Source organism: Protopterus annectens, chromosome 8.part0 (genome assembly GCF_019279795.1).
Source record: "Protopterus annectens isolate FY-2018-M chromosome 8.part0, PAN1.0, whole genome shotgun sequence".
Lineage (NCBI taxonomy): Eukaryota > Metazoa > Chordata > Ceratodontiformes > Protopteridae > Protopterus > Protopterus annectens.
In genome coordinates this window covers 857,463,146-857,483,735 of record NC_056741.1, presented here as the reverse complement: position 1 = coordinate 857,483,735, position 20,590 = coordinate 857,463,146, and the positions used below count along the sequence as shown (strand labels likewise).

General features: G+C 36.4%; 1 long non-coding RNA gene across 1 annotated transcript in view; it reads right to left on the bottom strand.

The window, feature by feature from the left end:
* Positions 1 to 20,590, bottom strand: part of LOC122809113 — a 171,399-nt gene that overhangs the window by 56,906 nt on the left and 93,903 nt on the right. The window contains exon 3 of the long non-coding RNA XR_006365862.1: positions 12,484 to 12,561. This is a non-coding gene — a long non-coding RNA (uncharacterized LOC122809113). The remainder of the gene's footprint in view (positions 1 to 12,483; positions 12,562 to 20,590) is intronic.

Here is a 20,590-nt window from a genome sequence, read left to right as displayed (position 1 = left end):
AAATTCCATTTCAAAGAAAATTTGACTTTCTCTGCTTAACTCTTGGAGTTTAAATTAAAAAAATAATGGAGATTCAGGCCAACTTCAACCTTACAGACATCTATATTTGTGCTGTCACTGACACTGTGTGTGTGTGTGTGTGTGTGTGTGTGTGTGTGTGTGTGTGTGTGTGTGTGTGTGTGTGTGTGTGTGTGTGTGTGTGTGTGTGTGTGTGTGTCTGTGTGTGTGTGTGTGTGTGTGTGTGTGTGTGTGTGTGTGTGTAGATATATATATATAATATGGGTCTACTTCAGATTTAAAAACAAACACACTGCACTATCTCCAACCAATGCTGTGCCCCCCACAGCCCCCCCTAACTAAATATGCCAACTCCGACATGGCACTACAGTGGGGAAAAGGGCAAAGTCCCCCATGTTGGACAACTGTATACTTGCCCTGGAAGTTTTGGCAGTCTGGTCATTCATTAAAATACGGTTTTGGCAATTTTGTCTCAGCGATTTCATTTTTGGGTGAGTGTTTTTTCATTAATTTGAAGTAGACCCATATATATATATATATATATATATATATATATATATGTGTGTGTGTGTGTGTGTGTGTGTGTGTGTGTGTGTGTGTGTGTGTGTATATATATATATATATATATATATATGTATAGATATACAGAGAGAGATATGTAAAAGGGTATGGAGTAATGGAATACTTCAGGCACAATAAGAAGAGGGGCTAGATTAGATGTAAAATATTTTTTTACAAGCCTATCTATCCACTGAATCTTCTCAACCCAGTCAGACTTTCCCAGCAATTGAGTGCAAATTGATTGATTGATTGATTGATTGATTAAATAAATGCATGAAAAAAGCAGGGCAGCATTTCATATAACTGAGTAACTGATACAAGATGATCTGGTTGTCATATGTCTCTTGAGGTAAACAAGATCAAAAGAATAATATGTGTGTGAGTAATGTCATGGGTGCAGCCGGTCAGTATGCTTTTTTTTTAGTGTTGGAAAAACCTATGGCCATGTTATTCAGGATACACTCAGAAGAGTATGAGTGTCTGCCTTTTTTTTTTTTTTTTAATGATGATAATTCTTGTCTTCATGCCTGCTGATCATCAAGCCTCCCAACAACCAGTCATTACACTATCTGAGGGGCCATCATCCAGGCAGCCTTGAGGGTGCTTCGTGCTCTTATCAGCATCCCAACAATGAGAGCATGTTTTTTTTATTATTATTATTATTATTATTATTATTATTATTATTATTAGTTTATGGCTTAGTCCTGCCCTTGCATCACTACAAAGGCTGGAAATACCCTCTCTAAGTATGTGTGCATACTCCCCAGGATGTGCCAGTGGGGGTTACAGTCACCGGATAGAGTGGCTATGACCTTGTCTTCCAGGCACTGTTTATCTACATCATGAAGGCCTTCTACTTCCAAACCAAGGCCCTCCTATTAGTGTAGTTGCAATAGCCAGACAGGAATTTCATTCCTCCCCCCCTCCTCAGGATGACCACGCCCACCTTTCCTGCTTGCAACATCAAGCATCCTAGCCACTAGTTGGACTCAGGTCACCACGGCTGCAATGTGGGCTTTATCCCTCAGTGAGACTGGTGAAGCATATCCTGTTTCTTTTGTTTGGAAGAAACATTTAAATTTGTAGAAGAGGGCAAAACAATTGGAGAAGTGTATATCAAAGTGAGATGTTAAGTCCCAACTGCCATGGACTAAACTGGTTGCCAGAGAAGGCATGAAATCCTGCAAATTGCTCTGATCTGCTTACCCACCTGAAAATGTAAACAATTAAGGAAGTCAAAGATTTTTATCTGGACATTCAGTCATTTTTCAGGGTAGTTTAATCATGGAACAGTTTTGACCAGATGCATAGTAAAGATAAGACATATTAGCCTGATAAGATTTTGTAAACTTATGGGTATTGCAGAAAAATAAGTCCATTGTCTTGTCATTATTAAGGAGCAGCAGTTAAAAAAGACGCAGCTCTTAGTAGCGGTACTAAGAGGGCCCAAATAGCAAGTTGTTTTTTATTTGACATCAGTAGAACAATGACTCTTAGATACAGAAGAGATTGCACAATGATCATCTAAAGGTATGTGCGGTTGCTGAAGAAAAACAAAGAAAATAGCCAAGGGCTAAAACTTGACAGATCACAGCAGCTTGCGTCAAAATGTGAAGAGAGGGTGACTTAATTTTTAGTTGTGCATGTACATTTTGACAGATGACTACTAATAATGGCGTTAAATATTATTGAACAGTGAATTGCTTAGAACAGAGTAGGAATCTTAATAAAAATCCTTATTAAGAACAGAAAAAGTGCACCTGTAGGTTTACAGAGGTCTTCACTGGAAGAAAAATTGCACCAGCAACAATAAACAGGAAAGGATGTTGATGTGCCCTTTTAACTGATGCACTTCAGAGTTTACCTAGCTGTATTTATTAAAGGGATAACAAGTCTGAAAAAGGATGTATGAATTCATTATTTTAAGGAGAGGTGAAAATAGTATATCAGTATTATAGCAGTATTGCCAGATGTAAGAAAATTAATAAGAGGAAGTCCACGGTTCAAGGAATATTTCTGTACAAAATAAGCTTAATGATATACATGGACAGGGGAATAAATGCCTGCATGCTTTAAGACATATAAGGTGTAATCTATGAACTCTACTGGCATATCAGTCAGAAAAAGACCTTAGTCAGCATTAAACAAATTTATTCAAAGAAAGAAAAAGTGAGATATGTCTGCTGTAAAAGCAAATGGAGCAAGAAAGAGGACCTGAGTAGGAGTATGGGGCATACTGCACTACACTGCATACGACAACGGTTGTAGGACAGTGTATTTAAATGAGTCAGGCTAAATTAGACAACCCTTCTAAACGTTGTCAGCTTTCTTGCCTACTTAATTTGGTCATTAGGAAAGCTGAAAAACACAATCCATGCTGTAAAAGCTGTAGAACGATAGAAAAACACCAAAAAACCACAGAACGCAGCACAGACTGCACACTGATAAATCCTTTAATGATTCTGGTACCTCGGCCTCCGCCTTCTCACGGAATACTTTACACAAGAACAGCAGTCATATTTAAGCAACCCCTCATTGCTGCTTAATTAATCAATTAACTTTTAAATATTCAAATATTTCAAAATACATTATCTGACTTCATTAATTCCTATCCAACTTTACATTATTTTAAAACACGTTACAAAAAATATTACAAAAATACATTTAATTATCTATATTATTCTGCAATTATCAAAATATCAAAAAATATATAATTTAATGATGTCATTATTTGAAATTACCTATGCTTCCAAATTCATACCATTGGGATAAAGAGTGTTATAATTGATGATAAACCTTGATTCCATTCTTAATAACCTTTGTTGGAAATGACTATAACTTAGCCCCACCCCATGAGGTCTAGCAATGACACTAAAAATAAAACCTTCAGTCAAACCTCCATGTTTCTCATGAAAATGATGGGCCACGGGGCTATCCAACCTAACATTTCTTATGTCACCACGGTATTCCATAATTCTCAGTTTGACCTTGCTTTTAGTCTGTCCAAAATACCATTTTGGTGATGGACAGTTACAACCAATCACATAAATAACACCAAAGGAATTACAGTCAAAATGGCCAATCGCATTATATATAATGCCATTTATCATCTTGCCATCAAAATTCCTGATCTTTTCACAAACTTTACATCTTCCGCAGGCATATGCACCTGCATTTATTATCTCCCTACTTTTATTCTTACTTCTTAACAACTCCTTTAAATTCTGAAATCTTCCATAAGAGAACATAACTTTTTTTGGTAATACGTCCCTTAAATTATCATCTCTACTAACAATAGGCCACAAGGAATCCACCAAATTCTTCAATATTGGTGAAAAACCTGAAAACCTATTGACAAAAAATATAATGTCCTCTTGTACCTCTACTTGATCATTTGAGAAAATGGCTCTCTTCCTCTTCTGCCTTTTCAAACCCCCAACAGAACCCTCGCTATAATATTCAAGTTTAAATTCTTTTCCACTTTATTTCTAGCTTCCCTAATTAACTCATGGGAATATCCTCTAGCATATAACTTATCAGAGAGACAATTGAATTCAATTTTGAAATTTATCCTGCTTTTTTTTTTTTTTGGCTAAATTAGGCAACTCTTCTAAACGTTGTCAGCTTTCTTGCCTACTTAATTTGGTCATTAGGAAAGCTGATCAACACTCATGTAACACTGCATTAATAACAAGGTAGAGAAATATGCCTTTTCCCCATTATTCTGAGATCTCAGAGTTGGGATATTTAGTTATCAAGATATGAGGTTTCAGGTGGTTCTTGAAGTCCTGCAAAAAAAAAAAAATTTTCTTTTTTTTTTTTTTATTTTCATTTTCTGAGGCTATGTCTTTCAGCAAACATAGCCTATTGTGGATTTATTTATTTTTTTCATTATACTCTGTTAACATTTTAAGTGCTGATGTTGGGGTGTTTCAACCTTATTGTAGATCAATATGTGTGTGTATATACCTTTAAAAAGCTATCAAAGAGCTTAAACAAGTGTATAAATACTGAGCACGTGCAAGCTAGTCTGCCATTTTGTAGTTAGCTGTTGAGATGTAAGCATGTATGTATATAAGGTCTGCCTGTTATCTAGTTTGTTCTTATTTAATGATGCTGCTATCTATCCTGATGTGTTTGCATGTATTAAAGCATCTGAACGAAATCCCCAGCATTCTTGTTATATGTGTTAGAGATGAATGACTGACACTTATTCAGAAAATGCATTTAAAGATATGTGTTTTGATAAACAATACTGTTCAAATTTAGTGAACTCAGTGACTTGCTCCATTTCAAGTTGTAGATTACAGTTATCTTCCTAAGCAGTTAAAATCAGAACATGGGCAGAATGTCACTTTCTAGAACTTGTACTGTATGATGGCTATATGTGCATGTTATGCATGTATAGTTTAGTATACATGCACATTGCACAGTACACACACTAATAAAAATGTATTATCATTAGCCAAATGGTAAGAAAGTTGAACCCCAAAACATCAAAACATTTACTTGACTGCACAAACAATAACAGTAAAATCCCCCAAAACATTTTTTGCAGGAAGGCCTTCTGCAACCTGCCACACCCGTACAATACTTGTCTATTCATATATATATATATATATATATATATATATATATATATATATATATATATATATATATATATATATTTACGTATATAGCTTCCATTGGTTTGGTCAACAGGAATTTCGGTCAATATTCATTTAATTGACCGCATTTGGTAGATTATACTGATAGCAGAAATTGTGTGAGATGTACAATCACTGAATAGGGGAATATTCCCTTTCACCAGGGATTGTGCAATCTCATAGTTAGTATATATAATTAGCGAGGGGGGTATAGGGATGCTTGCCCCCCCTGCAAAAAAAACACCATTTTAAAGTTGCATGCATCAGGGTTCTTCCTCAGCACATACATACTAGGTTGTCCAAGTTTTGTTCAACACAGAGTGGTTTACCTTTAGGATGTCGACGTACAATTTAGTCAACTAACTGAGGATAAATCATACACAGAATGTGCCGGCACCCACATACACACACACATTATATATACATATATGATTCTCTTTAACTTCATCACCACCTCACTTAATAAAAAAATGTGGTTCATTTCCTCTAAAATTCATTTCTTCAAACTACATTGTCAAAATATACTTCACTGAAAATTTCATATACACTAAGTATACCTCCAGAAGCTTTTTTGGTAGGGGCAAGCCCCCTCTGCCCCTAAGTTAAATATACTACAAGCAAGCTTCTAGACAAAGGTAAAACTGAACAGTGGGCATTAGAAGGGAATTAATGATTAATAATTCATAATAATTTACATTATAACTTTTATGTTCCAAAACCAAGCCACCAGTAATTTTCTGCAGGCTAGCATAGTTTTCATTCAAATGAGATTCAATCAACTGTGGTTCAGATCAACTGAGTTTTCTGTCATATGAACCAATATTTTTCTTTTTAGATCAAATTAACTTAAGTTTAAATGAACCGTGTGTGAGTGAGTGTGTGTGTGTGTGTGTGTGTGTGTGTGTGTGTGTGTGGGGGGGGGTATATGTACATACACACACACACACACACACACACATATATGTATATACACATGTTACATATATAAGTAAAATGAAAGAATAAATCTCCAGAACTAGCAAATAATTGAAAAGGAGTGCAATAATTTATTTTATGGCCAAGACTAAACACATGTTTATATGCCAATACATATACACTCGTAAGCATATGAGTGTGTGTAATCATATTGGTTGACATCATGTAAGGCTGACCAGGTTTTTAATGTGTTAAAAGGAACGAATGCACAGGAAGAGGACTACAGTGTTCTGCAAAGGGTTGGGAGTTGGTATAATGGTTAAGGTATTTACCTCACAGACAATAGATACAGATTTTGATTCTCACTAAAGGAAATTGTGTCAGTTTCCACAAGGGCAGCTGGCCTAGTACTTACCTATGAACCAGTGAAGGTTGACTGTTTGTTCATAGAAGTTGTTGGTGTTGTGCTTGATCGTGGTGCAGTGGCAATTAGGAACATTCTATTCCCCAGTGTTGTGCAATCTCAAAGTTAATATATGCAAAGTAGCAAGACTGGGGGTGCAAGAAGGTGTTCCCCATATGGAGAAAAACTTTTTGGGGTTTTTTAATTTTTTTTATGGTTAAGGTAATCTTTATAATTTTTTTGTTTTGTTTTGCTTAGCTTAGTAGTCAATATATTGTATTGTTTGGCTCTTAGTTTAGGTCAGCCTTTGTTGATAGCCAAATATATGTGTATGTGTGTGTGTGTGTGTGTGTGTGTGTGTGTGTGTGTGTGTGTGTGTGTGTGTGTGTGTGTGTGTGTGTGTGTGTGTGTGTGTGTTTATGTATACGCATTCTAAGATTCCTATAAAGTCTATGTGAATTAATACTTCCTTATGCTCATAACAATTCTCGTTGAGCAGCTTGCTATTAGTTTAGGCCCTTCATCTCAGTTTCACCTTTTCTTTTGAGATCAAGTATGTTACCTCTACCTGATTTATGCCATGTTACCATATCAAATTTACCTTTCTTCCTCTCTTCCTATAGTTGTTTAAAGCCCCGACTATGAGTCAGGTGACCCAAGTTCAACTAACAGCCTGGGCAACTGCTGGAGCTAACATGCAGACAATGGGCATGCCCTTGGGTAGAAGGGGGGGCACAAAGAGGAGTGGAACAGATTACAGGTTGTCGTGATCCCTGGATGAAGGCTAGCAATGCATATGTGACCTGGGATTACTGTATTCAGCTCACAGAGCTGCCATCTGACAGTAGCCTTCCATGCAGGTGCATGCGAGTATGTGCTCACATTTAGAGGATATAGTGGGTCCTGTGGTGGTCACATCTCCTACTATTCAGGGGGTGGGGTTATGGCCACACTATAACATCACCTGATGCCTAGCTGGATTATGGATCCTCTTTCTGAGTCTTGGCCATGAAGAGGAAATGGGCCCTCAGGAATATGGCAGAGTAGATAGTTGGCTAGCAGTGGAGGAGAAACAAAATATAGAAAGGTAATTCCCCATTTTACTGTTAATACGATAATAAATATTCACCACTTTAAATCTCTGTGTATATTTAATCCTTCCAAACCCATGTCCATTGTCTGTTCTTTTATTGACCTTTTTAGCCATCCCAATCCCTTTCCATATGGCTTCCAGAACTGCATGCCAGATGGGGCCTTACCAAAAATTTGTGCAGTAGAAAAGAGGATTCCTGCTTTCCTTTGACTCCACCCCACCCTCAGATATACAGGTTATCAACATGCTCACTTTTGCTACTGCCTTGCAGTTGCACACTACTTTATAACTATTACAGCAAAAACATCCTGTAGAAATATTCAAAACAAAGGCTTTATAATGTAGCAAGTGTCAATAAAATTTCATTAGCAAAATCAAACTCACTTTGTCTCCTCCTTACTATCTCTCTGCAACTTTTAACATGCACAAGCTGTGTGCAACAGTTGCACAATACATAAAATTTACAAAAGGTCCCCTATCTTTGGTACCATATAAGTCTCTGTTAGTGCATCTGTAAGAAACAGATGTTGATACTAAAAATGCACTTTACCTTCAACTAGGGAGCAAATCCCACCAGGTATGAGTGAATCCAACTTTATTTATGTACTTTCACAAATTTCTGATATACTGTAAATCATAAAATTGTACAAATACTGTAGTTTTTGACATTGGATATCCTTTGATGTCACAACAGTACAATATGATCTCAGGTTGAGAATGCATACCAGGTGCTGTTAAACTGTTTGGAAGCAAAGAACGTTTGCTTCATTCTGTATACCTTAAGCAATGAATGTAAGTTAGCTAAGATGATTGGCATAGTGAAATAAAAATATAATACACTGGGTGTACTTTAGTGCTCATGAAAGATACCCATAGCTAGATACTATAAAAAGTATTTCCTTTGCCTCCTATAGTATCTACACAAAGACTATATATTATTTTTCCTTGTAATAGTAATATTTAAACTTCCTAACTTCACATTATCCACCTTTTCCCCTGTTAGAGGCTGACTAAACATTGATGATAGTCTGAGTGTACAGTTTAGGATCATACAATAAAATGATTTGGTGCTTTAAGGCAGAAATCCATTACACTTTAGTTGCGCTGTGCTATAGCCGGTGGGATGGCATTTCATGCTTATAGAAACTCCATCCTTCTAACTATTTTTCAGTGAAGAACAGTGTAAACATCTAAGTACATTACTTCTCTAAACAGTATAGCAGAGCAGAGTAGACCAATGAACATTCTTCCATGTCATAGTAAGGCCTTCTGCCAGTCTGTAAAAAATAAGCCATTGCGCTGGTGATGACTCTCTTTATACAACCCTATTCAGGATGTGTTACCCTGATTTGTTCTTTAAAATATGCAGTTATGCAGGACATGGGTTATCAATTCACTTGCAATATTGCTTTTATGTGCCTCCATCCCACCTCATGCTATGAAATGCTATCTGCTTGTCTTTCATCTGCTGGATTTAAGAATACATGTATGACATTTATGCCATATCTGTATATCATGCTTATTCAGCAGAGTGCAAATAACCTTTAAAATGATGTGTAAAAGCAGCTTATTCATAAATTGCTCGGTGATGGGATGCTAAGGCTAAGTGTAGACAAGCACTTTAATGTAGTAATCCAAACACTACCTCCCCATAGAGATGAAAGTTAATGCACTGAAGCATCTGGGGCTACAGCACTGAAAATTAAGATACTCTAGACATGATCTGGGGGCTATAATACTGACAGTTGTGCTACTCTAGACCTGGTCAGTTTAAAATATAATATGAGACAGGGAAAGCTGCATATGATGTATTAAAATAACCCTTCCCCATAGACCTGAAAACAAATGCACTGAAATATCTGTGGACTAGGACACTGACGTCTAAGCTACCACAGGCATTGGCAGTTTAAATACAAGCTCAGCCAGAGTGAGTGGTGGGAGATAGCCTAGGTATGGGAATAGTGCTACTAAAGAAATATGGTACAGTAAAATGTTAGGGCTGATACACTAGATATAAGTACTAGTAAAGTAGTCAGTATAATGTGGGATAGCATGACCCTACATGTTCCGTATTTAGATTGTGGGTAATGGAGGCCATTTGGAGTCTACCATACAGATGAGGATGCTATATGCGTGGAGCATCAAGGAGCTTTATGCAGTATATGGTAACCTATGAGAATGTTACTTAAATTTCTAAAGCAAAGTGGAGAGATTTTCTCCAGAAATTTAATCAGCATGGACAGAGTGCTGGGGGAGCTACTGTAGACAAGAGTTCAGTTATTTAGTGAGAGAAATGACACAAGGGCTTGGAGACAGCCATAGATATTAGTACCTCTTTTTTTGCTGGATAGAATTGAAGACAAAATAATCCTAAAAGCAAGCCTAGGTGTTATTTTAAAACAAATGTTACCGGTATATAGGCCAAGACATAGGCATTTGTCCTGATCCCCTTCAAATAAGCAGTATACTCACCCCCGCTCACTTATTTTACTTATTAAGCAGTGTCCACCACTCACTTTCATTTTCCATTTATTGAATTAACCAACCAACCAAATAACCAGCATCCTTACTTCCACTCGCTTACTTTTACTTATCAACATCAAACCACTCACGTTCCTTTCCCAAGCCATTGAAATAAACATACAACACCAGAGGGGGAACACAAGAGGGACAAGCCTGCCCCTCTTCTCTGCCCACCAGCCTGACCAGGCTGTCCCCCCTTTTTCATACCAAAATCCAACCCAAACTCCCAAAACAAGCTTCACCATACATTAAAAAGGATGAAGCCAAACATCATTTGGTGTACTCCATCCTCTCTGAACCAAGTTGGATGCTTGTCATTAACTTCCCAAAGCCCTATAACAAGATACCAAAGCAATCCATTGCCTAAATAGCTGAACTAAACTGATGAGTAGGGTTGCCAACTTTTCATGTCAAAAATTCTGGACATTTATGTGAAAGCACAATGCGTTTAATTTTGGTACCCCGACCCCTCCCACACTGCCATTCCAGTGTCCCATTACTTGGCTATTTCTCCATTTCTTCCCAGTTGCCATAAACTCTGTTTAAAACTCTGTATGCATACTGTTTTCTGCTTTACTTCTACAATGATTACAGAGATTTGGATTTAATTTAAAACTTTTATTTCAAATTTTATAGCACAAATATTGGTAGATGTGCTAAACAAAGTAATACAGTCTCGCAATGAAAACAGACTTGGCATTAAACTTGTCTGCCTTTGAAACTCACATTCGCTGTAACAGCATTGAAACCCACATTCAAAAAACTGCATCTGGCCAGTGGTGGATTAAGATTACCTTTGGGCTGTTTTCAAATCATAGGCTAGTGGTGGATTGTTTACCTTTGGGCTGTTTTCAAATCATACTCCCGTTGCACACATTTTTAGGACCATGCTAAAGTTCTTTGATTCACCATCCTGATTTTAGTAGATTATAATATGTAATCAAATTATATCCCTTGCATAATACAGCAGCACTTGTTAGAGCATGTTTTAAATGTATAGTTTTGAACATTTTTCTAGTAAGAGAGTAAGCAATGAGACAAAACATATTAACCAATAATAACAAAACTGCCCAACTGAGAATGTTTCAGCCATAAAAGTCCATTCAAACTTCTTATAGGTTCATAGGTTCATAGGTTCATACTAGGCTATCTGCCCGAGGGCATTTATAAGCCTAGCCCATTGTTTTGTGGCTTACGCCACCCCTGTAGTATGGGGAACTATACCCATTATTTTGCTGTGCCTCTGTCGAGCAGTGACACTGAGGTAATTCCTGGGGTATATCTGCGATCTCCCATCCATTGGTCAAGATTTCTCTTGAACAAGGCCAGCGAGGTGCTCTGCCTCACATGTACCGGGATTTTGTTCCACAGCATAGGGAGTCTTTGGGTGATGAATCTATCTCTCCAGCACGTCCTATTAATAGCCGTGTCGAGGTTTAAGGTCATTGCAATCCACCAATATCAGTCAATATGCACAATCTCTGCAGAAGTAAAAGTCATCTGAATAATTCCACATTAAAGAGATCCGTAACTAATGAAAAGGTTGCTGCTAGCAAACAATTTTATATTTTAGTGTTTCATCTACAAATTCAGTGCCTGCTGCCCTTGAAGAATAAATTTCCTATGTTACATTAAAAAATTATAAGCTGGTAATATTGCAATAAGGAATGGATTTCAAACTGAAAACAGGTTCATTAAGTCCCTAAAAAAATAATGAAGTGACGTGCTTGACGGTTTAGATAAAAGATAATCTGCCATCCTGGAGAAAATCCTGTGTAGCAACACTCTGAAATTCAAGTCTGAAAAGCACAGTACTTGCACGGTTTAGTTGATTTCCAACAAAATAAAGCAAACAAAAAGAATTAAGTACAACAACCTATCAGGATTCAGCACAATACATATAATGCAATTGTTTTTTTCATTCCATTTGCATTAGTTTCCATAAAATGCCCCAAATACCAAGCGTCTTTGCCAGCTTTTGTCATGAAGTAATTCAAAAAAGCCTCTGCTGGAGAGGAACATTTTTCAGTGTTGAGTATTTACAATACAAGATAGTTTCTGGTTCAGTAGCAGTGTTGAAAGATAACTTGTTTTGGAGTGATTCCAAAATGGTGGTCGGCTAGTGAACTGCATCTACACAGAGCTCCTTACTGTAACTTACAATTAGCAAGCTTATTATCCTTCTAAAGCTACGGGAAGCTCTCAGAAATAAGGACAAATCTTTTATTGTTGATCTGTTTGGACTCTACAGCACTCCTGATCTATAAAAAGCTAAAACTAAGTTACAAAATCTAGATTTCTTTTCAAAGCATCATACTCACAGAGATTGACAAGGCCGGAATACAGCTTTTACCACTCCGAAGACCACATGGCCAGGCAACTGAAATCTTCAAGTGATCCTGTTATTATGGAAACACAAACAACAAAAGCCAAATCTTCAGCAATTTTTTCACCAGAAAAGGAGAACATTTCAAAAAGGCAAAAAACTAACAAACAGCAATCTGAACCTAGCAAACATAATCTTAATTCTAACGAGGATACCAGTTTTCATATGGAGGAATTAAAACAGGCCCTACTTCCCATACAGTCAGCTATACAAAACTTCTCGGAACAACTCTCTAATATAGGAAAGTCTATTAATCAAATTGTTGATAGAGTGGACACACTTGAACTTAAAACACAGTCAAATGAACATCTAATACAATCACTTTCTGATGAGTTATCTACCAAATCTGTTGCCATAAAAGAACTACAACTGAAATTAACTGATCTAGAAGCAAGAAGCCGGAGAAACAACATCCTGATAAGGGGTCTACCTGAGAACTATGATAATCAGGGCTTACTTTCTATCACAAAACAAATATTTGAAGCCCTTCTACAGCTGGATGGTGACAAGCCTGAAATAATCATTGAAAGAGCGCACCGGGCACTCCGTAAGCGCCAAGACACACTTATGCCCCGTCAAGTGTACACTAAACTTCTCAATTATCAGGTTACACAACAGATCCTTTCATCTGCAAGAAAACACAACCCTTTCATGTGGAAAAATCATAAAATTACTTTTTCCCAAGACTTCCCTCTTGTCATAAAAGAAAATAGACGAAAAATGGCTCCGTTCTGCTCGTTTCTCATCCAAAGGAACATAAGGTTTCAGATGCGATATCCCAATACTCTAACATTTTACAACAAGGAAGTTAAATATACAGCTACCACACAAGCGGAGGCGAAATCAGCCTTTATCAAGGCTTTTAACGAATCTCCAGCTGAATAATATCTCCATGTGCCTCGGTATAGTAAAAGGTTTGGCATAGTTTCGCTATGCTTACCTGCTGTTTGACTTGCAAATCCATTCCTCAGAAATGTTGCATTGTCTTGCCGGTTCTAGGATGTCATAGTCCTATAATCTTATAAATTTAAGTCACTTATATTAGATTTCTTCTCTTTAGTCAAGGCGCGCTCGTTGGGAACAATTCTGGTGGTTGCTGTTTACAACTGGGACCTCTTAGCAGGTAACGCTTCCGGGTTCCCACGCACTACGCTCTTGCTAATGCGAGGATTGTTTGGTCTCTCTCCACAAGCAAGCTATATTTTGTCTTTGCTCCTCTGCAAACACGGGCGTTCGAGTTATGGGGTACTTTTGCAACCGGAACGGCTACGAAGGCTATTAGAGACAGAATGTGGCTTAGATACTATGGCAGGCATCAACATCACTCTGCGTTTATGTTTTGAGGTAAACAAGCTGGATGTAACTCGCTGTGACAATGGGAAAGAAGATTATGACAGTTCTACACTTATTTACATCTAGTGCACTGCATTAGACTCCTGTTAGCTTTTTTATAATTACCAAGCAAATCATCTACAAGCAAAACAGCCCACTGTCATAGCTTTTAGTCTGCCAGAATTGCTCACTAAAACACCATGCTTTCAAGTTCTGGTGCGAGACTGACGGCAAAGCATTACAGCATGTGAAATCATTTTGTGTTTCTGCCATAGATCTCTGTTTAGATTTAATTTCTGGCCATGTTTGTGGTCTATGGGTCCAGTTCTTGACCAAATTAATCTTGTGTAATAGTTCTGTAAGGTCAGTGGAGAAAATCAAGAGCAGGGGGAAGGTAGATCACTTGGAAGAGTAATTAAGAAATGAGCAAGATGGGGAAGAGGTCTAAAACTATTAATTTCTCCCCAAGCTAACATGGTATTTCTACAAGGATTTGGGAAACCTGGTTTTTTCATGTTATATAAAATGTGAGGGAGCAAACTAATGATGAATGCAATCTCTTGCTCCTAGAGCTTAAATACATGTGTTTATGTGCTTCAGACGCTTGTCATTTATAACGGGCTGTCATATATTAAATATAAGATGCCATAATTGTTGCTCTGGGACTATTATATTTATTCTGATGAAGGGAGATCATTCATACTGTTTGTGTCAATTCATTTGGTAATAGAAAAATCCCAGGTTTCACCTCGGGGTAAAGAAGTTATCAAATTTGATTTCTCTCTCCAACTACCTTCTTAATTCCTCGAAAGCAAGAATTATCTTTGTCTACTAGGTGAATAAAGATAAATAAAGTTGCTAGTTTTTGGTAGTTTTAGCACGTGATCAGATAATTTGTACAGAGTATGTGAAATATATACTTAGAATGTATTTAGTCATATTTTATAAGTAAGTCTTGAATATTGTTCAAATATTACCTTAAGCTGTTACACTTGCTACATGGTTCGCATAATCTTAGTTGATTGTTAAAATGCTTTATGTTTCATGGTTGTTATATACGTGCAGATTTATTGTAACATTTAAAGATATGTATTTTATAACTAATGCTTTTTATGTACACTTTGATAGTTTCTGCTTAGAGTCTCTCCTTTTTTTTTTTTTTTTTTTTTTTTATTATTAAGGATAGGTAAGAAAAATTAGACTTCTCTTAGCTTGTTTAATTGAACAGACGTGTCAACATATCATTAATGTGGGCTTCTTCATGTCTAACACAAACACACGTCACTTTACATTTAACTTTAGACTAGTAGGGTTGCTTGTTAAGTGTAATGCTAGTGATCTAGGATGACGATCTGCAGGAATAGTAATACTCTGTATATATGTATAGATTTGTTTTGGTTATTGCATGTATGTTTTTTTACTTCTTCTACTAAGGTGATGGGGTGGTTAGGCACCGGGGTTTATCAGAGGAAGTGTTTTGTTAAGAAGTTTTTTGCTACCTCTACAGTTATACTTTATTTTCTCTCAAATTCTATACCTTTGCTCTTATATTCGCACCTCACCCTGTTTAAGCTTTGTATAATATATTCTCAGCTTTCATTATCACACTCTGTTTACTCAACTATCTCTCAACTCAAGTTTGCTTCACTAATTCAACCTATTAGTCTGTCTCCATGAGCTGGACCATTGATAGCTGGAATGTCAAAGGACTACAAAATCCTGCCAAAAGAAATTTACTATTTCACCTTATCTTCAAATCTCAGGCCAATGTATGCTTCCTACAAGAGACACACTTGTCAAAAGAGAGTTGGGACAAATTTTCCTCCAAGAAATGGATTAGAACCATTATAGCAGATGGGGATAGTACAAACTCTAAGGGAGTAGCCATCATAATTAAGAATCAATTTCAGGATTCCATAAACCTAGTCAAATCCGACAAACATGGCAGGTGGTGCTATTTTACTTCTACTCTCCCTGGCACAACTAATCCAGTTCTTTTTCTTAACCTTTATGGACCTTGCTCTCAACAACACACCTTCATTCTTGAAATCTATAATATTCTCAGTTCGTTTCCAAACTATCTCTATATAATAGGTGGTGATTGGAACGCTGTAATCAACCCTAACTTAGACCGCACCAGTAACTCGTTATCATATAACTTTCAAGCCTCGGTAGCTTTAGAAGAACTTATCTCAGACTTTTACCTCATCGACACTATTGCTTTTAGTAACATCTTAACGAAGGACAATCTATACACCTTTTACTCTAACTGCCACAAATCTTGGTCACGCCTTGACTTTTTTCTAGTCTCTAATTTTTTCTCTAAGTTTAACAACACTTTCAGTAGTGAACCGAGATTCCTTTCTGACCATGCAAGAATTTCCTTTAAAACTATCTTTACGCGCACTGCTTTTTCCTACTCTAACTGGTCTCTTAATAACAATCTTTTACATAGCAAGGAGATTCTAAACAAAATTAACAATACACTCACTGACCTTTATTCTAATCTTGAAAATTCCAACATAACACCAGATAAACAATGGGCAGCGTGCAAGGCAGAACTAAGAGGATTTCTAATCAGTAAAGCCTCATTCTTCAAAAAACTCAGTAAAAAAAAGAATCTGCCCTACTCATTACCCTGGCATCTCTTGAAAAAAAACAGAGAACACACCCTGACTCAAAATTAGAAGATTTAATTAAAACAACACGTAAAGAATTACTTGATTTACACTCTCATAACTACTCCCTTCACGAACAAAGACTTATTGCTACTTATTCTGAATGGGCACAAATTCCCTCGAGAACTTTAGCTAGAATACTTAAAAATAACAATGGTGCTGCCAAAATCTCTATCCTTCTATATAAGGATAAACTTTACAAATCTGATTCTGAAATAATTCAACTTTTTCATGATCTTTATTCTGATATCTATAGCAAAAACGACCAAAATTCCTTAAACCCCCAAATAGAAATCTTTCTCAACTCAATTGCTGCCCCTTCCCTTAATGCAGATCAGGTGTCCTTATTATCCGCTCCGTTTAATATTCAAGAGATTCAAAATGTCATTAAAAATCTCAAATTAGGCAAATCCCCTGGCCCAGATGGGTTTACCACTAACTTCTTTAAAACCTTTAGCTTAAAGATCGCCCCTATTCTTCTTAAGATATTCAACTTTATTATAAAAAATGGAATTACCGACCTGCACTGGAATATATCTAAAACGATTTTAATTTTAAAAAATAATCATGACAAAACAGACCCTCACAGTTATAGACCCATCTCGCTTATCAATGTAGATATTAAAATATTTGCAGCTGTTCTGGCCAACAGACTCAAACAGATAATGCCACATATAATTTCTCAGGATCAAGCTGGTTTCATGAGCAACAGACATACATGGGATAATACTTTAACTCTAGACTCACTAATACATTTTACTAAAAGAGATAAAAATCCTTTGTACGCCTTGACTCTTGATGCCTCAAAAGCGTTCGACAGAGTAAACTGGGTCTTCTTATTCTCCACCATGACTCACTTCAATATCCCTAAAACCTTTATAGATATGATCAGAATTCTTTATACAAACTCTTATACTTCCTTATATATTAATAAAAAGCTCTAACACGATTATGATTACTAATGGAACAAGACAAGGATGCCCACTTTCTCCTTTCCTGTTTAATATATTTATTGAACCTTTCTTCTTATATATTGTTCAGAATACACACCACACCATCCCCAGAATTCTGAATACACAGTTGCCCTATCGGCCTTCACGATGATCTAAATTTATACTTTCAGTATCCCAATTCTGACCTACCCAAAATTATAAATGCAATTAACAACTTCTCTAGTGTCTCTAGCCTCCAAATTAATAAGAAAAATCATTTATTCTCCCAATTAACCCTGACGCTCATAAACCTTTTTTTTTCCCAGAATCCTCCTTTCATATCTCATATAGTATCAAATATCTCGGCATTAATTTTGAACACAACCAAGCCTCTGCTCTTCAAAACAATTTACTAAAATCCTGGGCTACTATTTGCCAAGACCTACAAAGATGGAAACTTCTTAATCTAGCTTTTTTATCTAAAGTAGCCATTGTGAAGATGAATATTCTACCGAGACTTATTTATCAATTTAATGCTACCAATATAATGATATCAAATAATCTCTTCCTTAAATTTAACAATAACATCGCAAAATTTCTCTGGTTTCCCAAGAGAGTCAGGATCTCGTACTCTAAACTTACTCTCCCCAAAGAGAAAGGAGGAGTGGGCCTTCCAAATTTTCATTTATATTACACTATTATCTGCTCAAACAGGTTATTGTCCATTTCATACATGGATCCTAATCCACTCAGCCACACTCCTGCCTGGTTGAAGATATGGCACCGTCATGTCATCTCCAACAAAATCAACCCGAAAGCTATCCCATTTCTTTCCCATTCCTCTCTATATGACTCCAAATTACTCCCCTTATTGAAGCATAAAATTAGGTTATTTCAAAAATTGATCAAGGACATTAACCTTGAAAACATTCTCCCCCTTCTACAACCACTACATCTGAATCCAAATCTTAAAATTAACAACAATATGTTTGATCTCTCTAAGTTCTCCCTTATCAAGGACTTTACAGTTTGGGACCTCCTTAAACATAAGTCCCTATCGATCACAGAACTACGTGCATCCCTCAAGGCCAATAACAAATACACAGTTATCCTTCGTCAACTACGTGAAACCATTTCCTCTCAAGTTGTCTACACTACACCTGATTCTTTGGGAATCAATAAAATATCTGAAATTATCTCTACACTTTTAAATCCCAAAAACTGTCTCTTCCTCTTACAATATACTTAAACCATTATTAGATAATAATAATTGCCTTTTCTCCACCTTCTGGGACAATATAGGTTCTCCCATTACGGAAGATCAAAAACTTTTAGCCATAAAAACCACCCTTGAACTTGCTCCTTCAAAAATTATTATATACCCAATTGATGTTAAATAACAATGCGTATCATTCACCTGTAATACTCAACAAATTTAATCCTAACAACTCCGCTGCTTGTTCTTGCTGCCCTTGCTTGAGAGCAGATCTTCTTCATATTATGTGGCACTGTAATCATTCCTATAAACTATGGTGTTCTCTCAAAGTGCGACTAAAAAAGATGGGTTACTATAACTCCACTCTCTCTTGGCAAACAGCCATACTGAATATTCCCCTTTCCAAAATGCCTAAACTTCACCTTCACATTCTCATCACTCTCTGCTCTTTAATCAAACTCTACATCACTTATAACTGGATAGATCGCACAAAATTGTCATGGCAGGGTTTCAAAGAGATGGCATTAAAATATATATCAGCTCAAAAATTCATTATCAATGGTCCTAGAAAGAAAGCCTACTTCGCCAATCTATGGAATTGCCTATTAGATGTAATTCTAGGTGACTAATACCTTGTTCATTTCATATGTGACATTCCTCTGCAATTTCTTGTTCTATCTATCTTCCACTACTAATTTTTACCCAACGGGGTGTTTATATCTTTCTTCGTCTTACCTCTTTAATTCTCTCTGTTGATACTGCTCTTATACATTTAGGTAGCATGGGGTTTCTATTTTTGTTTTTGTAAATAATGTATCTTTTTTTTTTTCTTTTTAGTAGTCTTCAATGCCTCCAGTAGCTTTATATTTCTCCTAATGCCTCTTATTTTAGAATTGTATTCTAGTACTGTTTGTAATTATTTATTCAGGTTCATCCACATGGTTATCAACCTAGAATGTTTTGTATCCCTATTCTGTTTGCATTGAATTTATTTTGAAAACAATAAAAAATTATTTGAAAAAAAAAACTTGTTTTGGAGTGCTCTGCTTCTCTCCTAATGCAGGAAAGTATATATGTTTAGGTTTCTTAATAAGCATCCAGAAAGGGAGATATCTAATGTAGACAATTTGCCAGCTGAGATCTTAACACAATAATCCCTTCACCTTGAAAATAAATAACAGACTGAAGGCAAGTGTATTTATTAACTATTTATGCAGCTCCCTAAATGCTAAAAGTCTGTGTATTGAAGAAGCTGTCTGCCAGGCAGTTAGTTAGGTTTTAGCATTCACATAAGAATGAACAGAAGCTACAAAAATTTGACCAGGTAAAGAAATATGCTGAACTCTAGTTTAATGCAGTCTAGGCAATGAGCAACATAGAAAAGACTTAATAGAGTAATAATATGGATAGGTACTGCTTCATATTTACAGAACAATGCCACTGTGCCAAGTACTGAGCAATTCTGCACTTTTCAGCTTAAACTGCCCTGAAAAAAAAATAGTCATCTGTATAATGGATGTTAGCACAGGTATGAAGGGGTGAAGAGGTGAACCACTGCCTTCAAGAGCTAAACCCAAGTTAAAAGTGTGTGTGTGTGTGTGTGTGTGTGTGTGTGTGTACACACACACACACACATGTATATATATATATATATATATATATATATATATATATATATATATATAAAGAGAGAGAGACGCAGAATCAGAGCACTTAAAGTGAACAATAAGTCTGAGATTTAATGATGAATTACTGGTGTTTCTGTGGTCCAACAGAATTTCTATGTTGGTAGAAAGTCCAGAGCTGCAACAATGGCTTCTTAGCATGGTTGGACCATATTTTTCACTCTATTGTGTCAGATCTGGAACATCAGGCGTGCTCAAT